A 12,366-nucleotide genomic window follows, 5' to 3' on the forward strand; every position below is an offset into this window, starting at 1 on the left:
CACACAGGACGGTAAGAGTTGCCGACGCCCTGTGGGTTTAGGCACCACCCCAGCCAGCGGGGAAAAGGAGGGCACAGAGCCAGATGGTGAGCCCGTGATAGTGGGCGTGTAGGCCCAGCCGCAGGACGCTGGGAGTTTTTTTGTGATGTGCCGGGGGTGTTCGCCAGTTCCAACACCCGTTGCTCTTTCAGTGGTCCAACAGCCCCTAAAGTGGTCACTCGGGGGGGGGGCACTCACCGGCGGGGCCGCCTCCGCCGCGCACGGGTCTCCGTAGCGGCGCTCTGTTGTTCTGTCATTCGCGCCCGTCCCTCCTGGTCCGGGCAGAGCAGGGCCGGCGGTCCCCTCTCTCAGATTCCTCCAGGAGCCTTGCTCCGCCTTCGTTGCGGTCGCCGCTGGATGTGTGGGTGCACCGCTCCCCACTCAGTGCGCGCCCGATGGTCCGGCGGCCATCTTGGTTCATCCTCGAGCCGAAATGGCGTAACTTTCCCTCGCTCCTGGTGCCGAAGCCCCTGCGCGTTTCGGGCTGGGATTCGCACCAGATGTGCCCCTGGGTGTCAGGCAACGGGGGTCTTGCTTTGGGGGGTCACCAGATATTTCCTGGTGGTCGTCTGTAGCAGGATGTTAGGCTGCGGCAGCGGAAGCTCCGAAGGCACACGTCTACTGCATCGCGCAGTCGGCCACGCCCCCCCCCGGGTAATGGCTTTTGAACAAACTCTGATTTTAATGCTAAGACCTGAGACACCCATTTGTAATGGAAAATAAATAAAAGCAGAACAACAATTCCAAGCATACACATATCTGGGCTAGATATCCAGGCTTCTCATCTTTTGGACAGTTGGCAACTCAGAAACAACACAAAGCAACTGATGTGTTGGTGTGCTGAATAGATCCATTTGTATATTACTGAAAACAGTGCTTCAGAAAAGTAACAAGGTTTAACTCCTGTGCTCTGTCCTGCTTATGTTATTAAACTATTTACAGACAGGAGCTAATCTGAGATCTTGACTATTTTAACGCTGACTGTGATGGTTGGTCCTATCCTGTGTTTTTCTTTCTCCATGTTGGTACTTGCTTTGCCATTCTCGTATAAATGGAAAACATATAGGAACCAGAATGCAATCAATGGGGGCTGCATGCATGGGTTAGAAGCAGAGATGGGACAAGTTGTGCACGCGGTGGTCATACATTGATCACACTGTTCAGAGGTTCCACTTATTTCTTACTGGATCACCACTGTTAAACAGGCTTCACTCCTAGGGCAAAGCAATGCAGCATTAACTTTATTTAAAGAAAAAGTTATCCCACAGTGCTGACAGGTTGTACATGTATATCTGTGAGTCACAATGCAAATCCAATAAATTGTCGGTTTGTATTGCAACTATTTTCACAAAACTGGCAGTTTGGCTGACACTCTAGGTGGGACCCCTGTGCATGTTTCCCTCACCCTTTGAGGGGACTCCACCCCTCTAGCCCAGTCTCCCCACTCCAACAGGTCATGTTGCATTGCCAAGTCACTAATACCCAGTTACCGATACTGTGTGTTCTATATCTCTGTCATAGGGAGGGCCTAAAGGCCATGGCCTTATATCTCTGGCTCATCCAGGTACTACCTATGTGATTTAGTTGGGGAGGCCGCTTGCCCTGGTGTCTTTTTCCTAAAATGAAAGTATCTCAGTCTTTTCCTCACTCCCCCTATGCCGGCCTCCTTTCTTCTCCACCTATCTCTCTCCCTCGCTCTCTCTATCTCTCACTCTCTCTACACAAACTCCATCTTCTGGTTTTATCAATCTCTCTTCTTTCTCCTGTTTCCACTCCTCCACTCTCCAGCTCCCTCCTGATCGACCCCCTCTCTACACTCCTCCACTGCTCTTATGTCTCTCTCCTCCTGTCTCTACTCTCCTGCTCCCTCCTGTTCTTTTCTGCTTCCCTCCAAATGTTAATCCTCTTAACACTACTTGTGCCTCTACTTTCTTCTACCTTCCTGCCTCAAATGACTCTGCTCGCATTTATATTCCTCCTCTTTTTGCCTAGAAGCTTCCCTCTTCTTCCGCTGATTACCCACGTTCACTAATTCCCTGAACAAATCTCTATGCTAGTCCTTTGGAATCTAGAACTTATCCTGGGTGTTTTCCTAAGAGTCTTTAGTTCTGCCCCTTTTCAGCCCCCATGCTTACAATGCAGGTATAAAGTTTCTGTGGTCATTTGTTCGCTGTGTCTCTCCTCCAGTCATCAAGTCAGAGTTACAAAAAGGTTTGGAGAGTATTCCTAAATCTCCCTATCCATGAGCTTGCTAGCTCCTGCTCTGCTGCATGGGCCCCATTATTCCTGTGTAACCAGGCTATAGTTTGTGGGGTAGGTGTTCGTTCTCTCATTCGGCTATTGAATGAGGAAGCTTAGTTCATTTCTATTTGAGTAGACATTTACGAGTTTGGAGGTAGCCATGGTGCTACTAGCGCCATGGCTGCCTCCAAAAGTGTGTCCGGGTTCCTTGAATGAGGAATTATCGGGTCATTCCAACCTTGGAGGACCCGGTAATTCCTCATTCAAAAAAACAATCCCCATTCCCATTTGAGCCCCTATAGGGCTCAATGGGAATGGGGATGGAGCTAATAATGGGCCCGTTAATAACGGGTCTGTTATTAGCTCCCTGGTCCCGTTGTGGGACCCGCAAAGGACGTCTGGTCTGACCAGATGTTCTGAGCTGGTCCCGCAAGGGAACCTCGTAATGGGGCGGAATGGGTTTACCGGCACCTGCACCATTACAGGTGCCAGTAAATCCATTCTGCCAACCTCGTAATGAGGCCCAGTGTGCCTTCCTGTTCCAGGATAGGTATTGTATGTTGGGCCCATGTGCATTGTGGTACTTGAAGTTTTTCTGCAAACAGGGCTGCTTCCCAGGAGATATTATCCATCCCACTTGGCTGCAAGTCTGGTGCATTCTGGTATCTGATGTCTCTTAAGAACCACCTGGAAGAGAAGAGAAAGAGACCTCACCAGGACAGAGGCTGATAGTCATTGGTCAGAGAAAGGGGCGCCAATGGGCATAAACATCTCCAGGCATACCTGGTATCTAGGGACAGAATTCCTTCTCATTTCCCCGAAACCACCACTCGGGAAGGTTTGGCTCTGGCGTTGCCTGGTAGGCCACCTACTCCAGGTTAAGAATCTTCCATGGCACTGCTTGACAGGGTCATTGACAGGGTGATTCCCATGATCACGTCATAAGGCAGAGTAGTGCTTTAAATTAAATATGCATAATGAACATGTAGCATCATAAGCAATATGTTCATAAGCACTGATTAACACAGATACGAAAACCAAGAAAATTACAATAACAAATAAACAATGAACACAGGAGCTGATAATAATATTGAAAACATTTAAAACAAATACGAAAACCAGCTCATCACCAAACTGAACATACAGCAACATAACCAATCTAGAACACTGGCAGAAATGACAATCTCTATTTCTGATGGACCACCACATACATGCATATATAGATGCCTGTGTCCCAGGCTCCCAGCAACGATATGATTACTGGGAACACATTTCACAAAGACAGGTCCTGAAGGCGCTCACATTCAAGTGTGACAACTTGCTCAATTCTTTTGGTGCAAATGAAGAGATGCGCTAGCTCATCTCATTACTCGTGCCAAAATAAGATTTGACAGTCTGGATCAATTAGTCAGTTTTGCCCACTACAAATTATCCCATGCAACATCAACACTATACCACCCCACATTAGACAGAAAGGGCCTCATTCCGAGTTTGGCAGTGCAGGAAAAAGGTGGTGGTAATCCGGTTACTGCCCCTTTTCCCGCACCGCCACATTGCAAGTTTAGCGGAATTATAACAAGCCAAATTTCCGAGTGGTAATTCTACTGATTTTGGGAGGATAATTGCACCGCTGGTTACTCTACTAAAAATCTCCCATGAATGCAGACTAACAATGCGCTACCACCCCTTGAAATCCCACGGTAAATCAACTGGACCAAGTGGTGGTAACGGTAATTGATTCTGGCAATGCTTGGAATGAGGCCCAAAGACTGCATACCCTCAGTCAGATTCTGCCTCAACCGTTCTAAGGATTTGGACTTGAGCACTATCTGAATTAAGTACTATAGCCTGTGGTCAAACATGCACTATATCCACAAAGTCTGCTATTTATATGCTCTGTCCCCTGTCATATTTTCTCCTCAACCCAGCCCAGGGACCTCATTTCACCAAAATGCCTGAGGTAGCGCAAGCGACACCACATGACACTTGACTGCCCGATGATATCACAGGAAGTGATGTCATTTGAACCCGCCCCCAAGTAACACCACAAGATGTTATGTCATTTGACCCTCACCCTAAAATGACATCACAGGAAGTGGCATCACATAGCATTGTCCTTCAGAAAACTAACACAAATATGATTACAATATCACTGTAATGTAAAATGCATTTCATACAAGAATGAATCATTATATGTAGCATTATTATCAGTGTGTCAAGGCCCATGTTATGATGGCATACAAAGTCTTGAATGATTTGGAATTTACCTTCAGCATTTTTTTCTAATTTGACAAGTTTCCTCGAGGGTTACTTCTCAGTGCGATGTGATGTGTTGCAATGTACTGTTTGCGGTTGTTAAATGGACTGCATTATTATAGTGTTCTGAAAGTTCATGACTTAATTGGAGCTGTAAGCTTGCCATGGGTGTAATAAAAATGTCTTAAACAGGTCTGCCTTCAGCCATTTGATTTATAAGCATTATGCATGTCCTTCACTGAAGTCCTGTTAAAATCAAGCTTTGGCAAAGACAACCATTTTGGTTTGCGTATACGTATTAGGCATTTTGCAGGCACTGCTATTAGATGCCCAGGTACTTGCACCATCTTGCACCTGCTACCATAAATGGCTAGTTAATACCACTATGGCAGTGCTTGGTAAGTGCCTTTCGCATGCCTACAAAAAAAGCCCAACTGTTGGCATTGCCAATGCTTGTTTTATTTAATTATAGGACTTACTATGGCCACCTTCTGTGGCCACCAGTAATGTAAATGTTAATACATGGCACAAAACATGTGTGGGTAAAAGCAGGCTAATGGCCATAGTTTAATCTCAGAGTCAAAAGACAGTGGTCCTTGCTATTTCTGCCACCTTTCATGATTATCACAATGGCCTCCATGCCTCTTGCTTCCATTTTATCTGAAAATATACACATTTCCACCAAAGAAAGCTACTATGAAACACATCCATTGGGAGTTTCTTCTTTGTTGCACTGCATACGTTATTTCTAATGAAAAGTTCATAAATTAGATTCCTACTGAAAATATGTTTTACATATATATAGACCTAGGTTTATTTGAAAGTGGAACCTCCAGAAAACATCATATAGCACTGTGCACCCCATACATCCTGAGTCTCGCTGTGATGCTTCCTGGGGGGTCCTCATCGAGCATTTAACATTCTATTCAAAGAGTACTCACAAGATTAATGAGAGACTACTTTCACTGTCCAAATCTGCCCTTTCGTTTTTTATGGTGTTCTTTAAATGATAAAGCAGGAGAGAAAAAGACGGGGACCTGGTGTACCTGTAGTTAATCTTTAATTAAAGGTTTCTGTTTGCTGGTGGACTGCATTTATTATTCCCCTCTTCAGAGAATCTGCATTCAAGGCCTCAACGCGCTGGCTTCTCTCAGCCACCAGCGAGCTGTGTAATCCTCCCCTCAGGCAGTTGTACCAACCGCTGCTACAATCCAGCACCTCCAGAGCAGAGCTCGGTTAATCCTTCCACAAGTCAGCCCTTTGCTCGCCAACTCCTCACTGAGGCACACGTCTACCGGAGGCGTCCAGAGAGGCATTACATGTTTGCCCCGCGCTGCGTGCTTTCAAGAGCCCTGTAGCATTTCATGCCTGCTAAGCAACCACTGAAAAGTTACAGAACTCTTGATAGCGTGAGAACCAGTGGCCCCCGCTGCAGCACAGACCATGATGCCACCTATATTGAAAGAAACGAACGTTCTGCTTCCGTGTTTTCATCTGATGTTTTCAATATAGGAGTGGTCGCAAAGGTCAAGCAAGTGTTCTCAAAGGAGATAGCAGGCGTTGCAGCTGCAAACCCCAGTTAGGGTGACCAGATAAAAAAAAAAAAATTTAAAAAAGGGACAGGTCAAAGAAATGGAAGTAGGGCTAAAGAAAATCCAAACACAACTTTAGTCCTACTTCTATGTCGCTGGCCTATTGCAGGGGTGGGGGCGTGCTCACAGGCACACTCCTCTCATTAGAGGAGAGTGCCTGGGAGGGAAAGGGGGAGGAAATAGGGGCGTGAAAAGTTTTTCACTGCCCCATTCACGCAGGAAGAGGTGCGTGCGCCGGGATCTGATTTCGGGATTTCAAAAGGAGGTCCTGACAAAACCCAGATGGGGTTTATAAAATCAAAAAACTCCTGGGACCCTGGGACGGAGGATGATTTACTGTCCCGGGAAAACCGGGATGTCTAGTTATCCTACCCCTAGTGACGCCCAAATGACATTCCTTCCCCAGCCACTCTCTACAAATACCGCCCAGCTGCCCCCTGGACGCTCCCTGCAATGTCTCTCATCCTCGCTGTGAACACCTCTCACCAGACTCTTTGGAGTCTCTGCAAATCCACAGTCAAGCTCATTAGCAAGTCAGTGATCAGATGCGATGGGAATTTAAATACTAAATGGGGAGGTAATCCTGCAGAGGCTGGAAAACTCCAAGGGCCTCATTACACAGTAGGCGGTAACCATGGCGCTATTAGCGCCATGGTTGTCGCCGGTATTTTACCGTGTCCGCCTTGATGGATGGCGGAATTACCGCCCTACTCCAAGGTGAGCGGGGGTGGTGATTCCCCATTCACCAAGGCACTTCCCCATTCCCATTTTTGCCCCCATAGGGCTCAATGGGAATGGGGAAGGCGCTAATTACGATACTGCAAATTGCGGTACCGTAATTAGAACCAAGGTCCCTTTGCGGCACCCTACTTTAACAGCTGGTAAAACCAGCCGTTAAGGTCGGGTCCCGCAAAGGGAACTCGTAGTAAGGCGGTAAGGGTTTACCAGTACCGGTGCCCTTACCGGTACCGGTAAACCGTTTCCGCCTAACGTGTAAGGAGGCCCCAAGTAAACAAAATAACCGGAGGAGAAGGTGAGGAGTAATGAGGGAGGACAGGAACCTCAGTGCACTGTGCAGACAGGCGTGGAGTGGCCAATACAGAAATATGGCAATGCACTAAGTACAGGCCTAACATACTAATGTGGGGCAGCTGTTTTGGTTCAAGTTGGCCAGTTTGAATAAATATTTCTCTGTGCAGCTAATAGTTTTGACCAGTGTTACTAAACACATGGGGCTTCATTACGACCCTGGCGCTCCCGTAATGAAGGGTGCCGGTACAGGACTGGCACCCTTCATTACGGGAGCGCCTATTACGAGGTTCCCTTTGCGGGACTCGGAACAGACGTCTGGTAAAACCAGACGTCCTTTCCGGGTCCTGCGAGGGGAAGAGGGAGGTAATAACGGGCCATTTGTAATGTGCTGATTTGCTCTAGAGACATCACATGACTCTTTTACTCTGGTTTATGATTCATCACACATCAACTTGAACGTACGTGTCCAGGGACGTCATTTCACCAAAATGTCAGGGGTAGCGGAAGTGACATCTCATGCCCCTTGACCTCTGGTGACATCACCTAAAGTGGTCATTTGACCCCACCCAGAAGTGACATCACAGGAAGCGATGGAACACAACCTTTCACCCCATGACAAAACAGGAAGTGACATCACATAGCATTGTTTGTGAGTACACTATGGAAAATATAATTAGGATATAACCGTAAAGTGATATACATTTCATACAAGAATGGCTCACCATATGTATCGTTAATATCAGTGGGTATAGGCCCATATTACCAAATCACTGTGAATGCAAGCAGACATCCAAGACCAAACGTTAATAATGTGTTATTATAAAGCATTTACGCTTCAGCTCTACATATAGAACAAATATATATATATATACTTACAATATCACCCAACCTGTGTTGGTACTCATTTATCAACCTCAGTAGGATGAAAGGCTGAGTTGACCTTGCTTGGAGTCGAACCTGTAAACTGCAGATCACACACACATTGCAGTAGCCAGTGCTCAACCCACTGAGCTATTTTACCGGATATAGCCATCAGAAAACTAGCCACTCCAGAAACAAAGAGCCACATGCTGCTGGGAACAGCCTGTGAGCCTCAATGTAAAAAATAAAATAAAAATAAAAAAACTTTTTTTAGGGGTAGCAAGTGAGACCACAAGGGTAGCAAGAAAGACCTCAGGGGTCGCAGTTGCGACCCCTGGCAACCCCTAAATGACGTCCATGACGTGTCGTCGGCAAAGGCTATATTTGTCAATAGTGACCATTCCAGCACAGAATGTGCCCTTTGCACTTCTAGAATTGTGGTTTTGTGATTGCTTTATAGCAGAAAAAAGTTGCTTTCCACAAACTGCAGCCCTAAGGCAGATGAGTTTCCTTGTGCATAAAGGATGTGAGTTCCCACTAAAACATGTGAAGGATGAGGTAGCGTAAATTATATTTGCATAGAGTTGATTACTGCTCGTGCGCGCATAATTGCATTTCTCTGCCTAAGATATTTATAGATGCACATAAAATATTATAACTAATCAGACATGGAAATCAATAATAAAACAGAAAATACCATCCCCACAGTGATGCATTTTGTTCGTGTACTCTCATATCAACCGTTTGAGTGTGATTTGTAAATATGCAGCTTCACATGTATGTATCTGCGTAAAATGGACACTTGATTCACACAGGTAAGTGACATTTCAAGCCTTGTTTACATAGTTGCTATTAGTTCACCGTCAGCCAGCATAGTAACTATGTCACTCTACCCATGCCCTGGGCCAAACAAATGTGGGAACTTCCCATAAATCATAAGGTGTTCATTTTCAAAGAATGTGAAGCATTGGTAGTGCCAACAGTTGGGCTTCTGTGTAGGCGTGCTAAAGGCACTTACCATGCACTGCCACAGTGGATTAACTAGCCATTGATCATTACAGGTGGAAGGTGGTGTGAGTACCTGTGCATCTAACAACACTTCCTGGCAAATGCCTCATATTAAACACAATCCAAAGTGATTGCCTTTGTCAATGCTTGTTTTTAATAGGACTTCAGTGAAGGACATGCATAGTGCGTATAAATCAAGTGGCTGAAGGCAGACCTGGTTAAGACATTTTTATTACACCTGTGGTGGGTTTACATCTCCAATTAAGTCATTAACTCTCAGAAGACTATTTTGAAAAAACACTGGCAGTCATTTTGAGTGCAAAGTGTGATGCTAAGGTTTGAAGAAATCGAGCAGAAAGAGTTCCCCTGAGTAGGTGTTTTAGGCAGAGAGGGGTCAGAATTGGGTGGGAATGGCCAGAGGGATTATAATGGTGATGTGCAGTCAAAGGGTGGGCAAATAGCAAACAACACCTACAAGCTGTGTGTGCCTCCTCATATCCCATTTCTCCCTATCTGTATGCCAATGCAATACTTTCAGACACTAATCAAACCGATTTTAAACTCAGCTCTAGGTTCTGAAGGCAGTGAATATCGAAGACAACTGACTATTAGTTGAAGGAATACTTTAGTCCATGTAACAACTGCAAACAGTACATCTCAACACAACAAATAATACTGAGAAGGAACACTGAAGGTAACTTGTCGAATCAATACTGTGTATGCCATCGGCCATAAGAACATATGTTCTGTGGGGAAATATTCCCCCTTCCCCCTTCTATCCTGGCTTTCCCCTATACCCACCTATCTGCTACGCCAGCCCCCCAGAATGTGATTTTGCTCTGTAGTCATGTTGAAATAACATTGAGGATCCACAATAAGAAGGGATTTGGGTTCATACACTTCCTGTGGTAACACGGGTCTTGACACACTGACAATAACGCTACATATGATGATCCATTCTTGTATGTCACATTACAGTGATATTGTTACCATATTTTTCTTAGTGTACTGAAGGACTATTCCATGTGATGCCACTTCCTGTGATGTCAAATAGTTAAAGGTCATGTGATGTCATTTTGGGGTGAGATCAAATGACATAACTTTCTGTGATGTCACTTGTGGCGGGGTCATATGACAACACTCCCTGTGATATCATCAGTGAGGTCACGGGTCATGTGATGTCACTTCCGCTACCTCTGGCATTGTGAAATGACATCCCTGGTGCGAAGAGGCTTCCAAAATGCAGAAGTCACACGATAAGAGACCTAGTTACATTATGTTGAATTACATGTGTTTTGGTTTCATAATACAGCAATGAAAACACACTTGAGTTGAATGTCTTAACACCTTTATCATGGAACAAGTAAAGATGTTTGAGTTCTATTTTATTCTGTTATGCACTGCTTGGCTCAGAATAGTGTTCCCGTAGCTATGGCAACACCAACAACAAATACAAACAAACACATCGAAATCCTACTTTCAACTGCAGCAACCATGCCATGTTGTGGTGTTTCTTTAACAACCTCACTTCCCACTAGGCAACTGCTATCAATCACTGCCGTTCAACCCCTTGCAAGATATGCCAAGACAGTGGGCCTCAATACAAGTCAGACGGTAAGGGGTTAACGGCGCTGGTAAAGGTGCCTGCGGCGTCAACCCTGTTCCTCCTGATTACGAGGTCCCCACGCGGGACCCGGTCTGCATGTCTGGTTTTACCAGACGTGCAGACCGGGTTCCGCGAGGGGCAGAGGGAGCAAACAACGGGCCGCTCGTAATCGGGCCGTTGTTTGCTCCCTCTCCCATTCCCATTCAGCCCTATGGGGGCTGAAATGGGAATGGGGAAGGCCCGGGTCCGGGTTCCCAGAGGGAAGAATTACCGGGCCCTCCGAACTCAGAATGGCCGGGTAATTCTCATTCTGGGAACCCGGACCCGATTTTGGCAGCAGCCACAATCGTAATGAGGCCCAGTGTGGCTATGAGTTGTCAGACATTTCTCCCCTCTCAGTGTTATGGAGGTGGTAGGGGTGTGGTGAGAGGCTATACAGTTATTTCAAATTTAGTATTGGTTTTGGGCAATTCCACAGGGTGCTGCCCCAAGAGTATTTAATAAATGTCACCAACAGAGTCATTTGCATAACAGTAAACATTTGGTACATTATTACATTGCATATAAACAATTAACATAACATCGTATCTTAGAGGGATTCTGGTATTAATCTGTTGGTCCAATATCTCAATGGGAGATAGCATATTGTATATACTTATGACTCCTCCCTGTTTTCTTGTCCCCTGCATCCCACGAAGAAAGTGTATTAATACTTTCAATGCACTATTCAGAATGCTGGCAGGAGAGACTGAGGTTTTAGGCCTAGGTTTTTAAATGTATGCCAATGCTTCCCAATTGCTCATCAACCTCAACTTAGCCTCTAAGGAAAACCATAGGGTGGAAGCTGTTTGCTTAAGTACCAAGCTTCGATTGTAGGCAGCTAATTTTGACAAATTCAGATGGGACACATTGATTTCTCACAGGTTGTGGAGCTAGTCGACCTGTTGTGCTCCTTTCCATGACAAATCAACTTGGTTCTGCCCCTATCTTGGGTGTCCTGTGCAATCACTCTCTTCCTAATAAACCTCAGGTCAATTCTGTCATGAATAAAGTAAATTTTAAAAATGGCGTCATTTCCAAACTTTTCCTCATGCTCATCCCCACTCATTGGTCCATGTTCCTCTAAGCTCTGTCTTTCAGAGCTGCTGGACACATTTCAGGTGGTATACAATCAGACTGATTTAGGGCCAGGAGAACTTAGGCTCTCATGTTTCGCAGGCTACCTTATCTGTCAGATTTAGCAATGCCTTGCTGTCTAACACAACCCTTTAATTTTGAAGGAACCAGAGGGCTGGTGCCCCTATCAGTAAGAAAAATGAAGCATAGGGGATATGCCTTCAATCACAGCTATTGGCGTTGCCATTGTCTGGTATCAGCAAGTCTTCTTTCTCGTTATTTATTCATTTTTTTTAGCCTATAGCCCCTGTATTCCCAGGCGGTCTCCCATCCAGGTACTAACTAGGCCCAACACTGCTTAGCTTCCGAGATCAGACGAGATCAGGCGCATTCAGTGTAGTGTGGCCATAGTGGTCGTTATAGTTCCTATGATTTTTTGATTTAAAGAGATCTCGCCCTGTATAGTGTGCGTATTCTTTAATATTCAAAATCACTGTTAACAAATCAACATGGATTAGGGGGTGGATAGGCGTCTCCAGAACTGATGGCACTTTTGTTGTTATAGTAAGGATGCTTGGTACCAGGCGAAATTAATAACATTTTTAGCAGGTACTA

At 45.5% G+C, this 12,366-nt stretch overlaps 1 pseudogene; it reads right to left on the minus strand.

Moving 5' to 3' along the window:
• Positions 1 to 12,046: 12,046 nt before the first annotated feature.
• On the minus strand, positions 12,047 to 12,164 carry LOC138490656 (5S ribosomal RNA; annotated as a pseudogene).
• Positions 12,165 to 12,366: the final 202 nt, after the last annotated feature.

The sequence above is a fragment of the Ambystoma mexicanum genome, chromosome 9 (genome assembly GCF_040938575.1).
Source record: "Ambystoma mexicanum isolate Mex_15411 chromosome 9, UKY_AmexF1_1, whole genome shotgun sequence".
Classification (NCBI taxonomy): Eukaryota; Metazoa; Chordata; class Amphibia; order Caudata; family Ambystomatidae; genus Ambystoma; species Ambystoma mexicanum.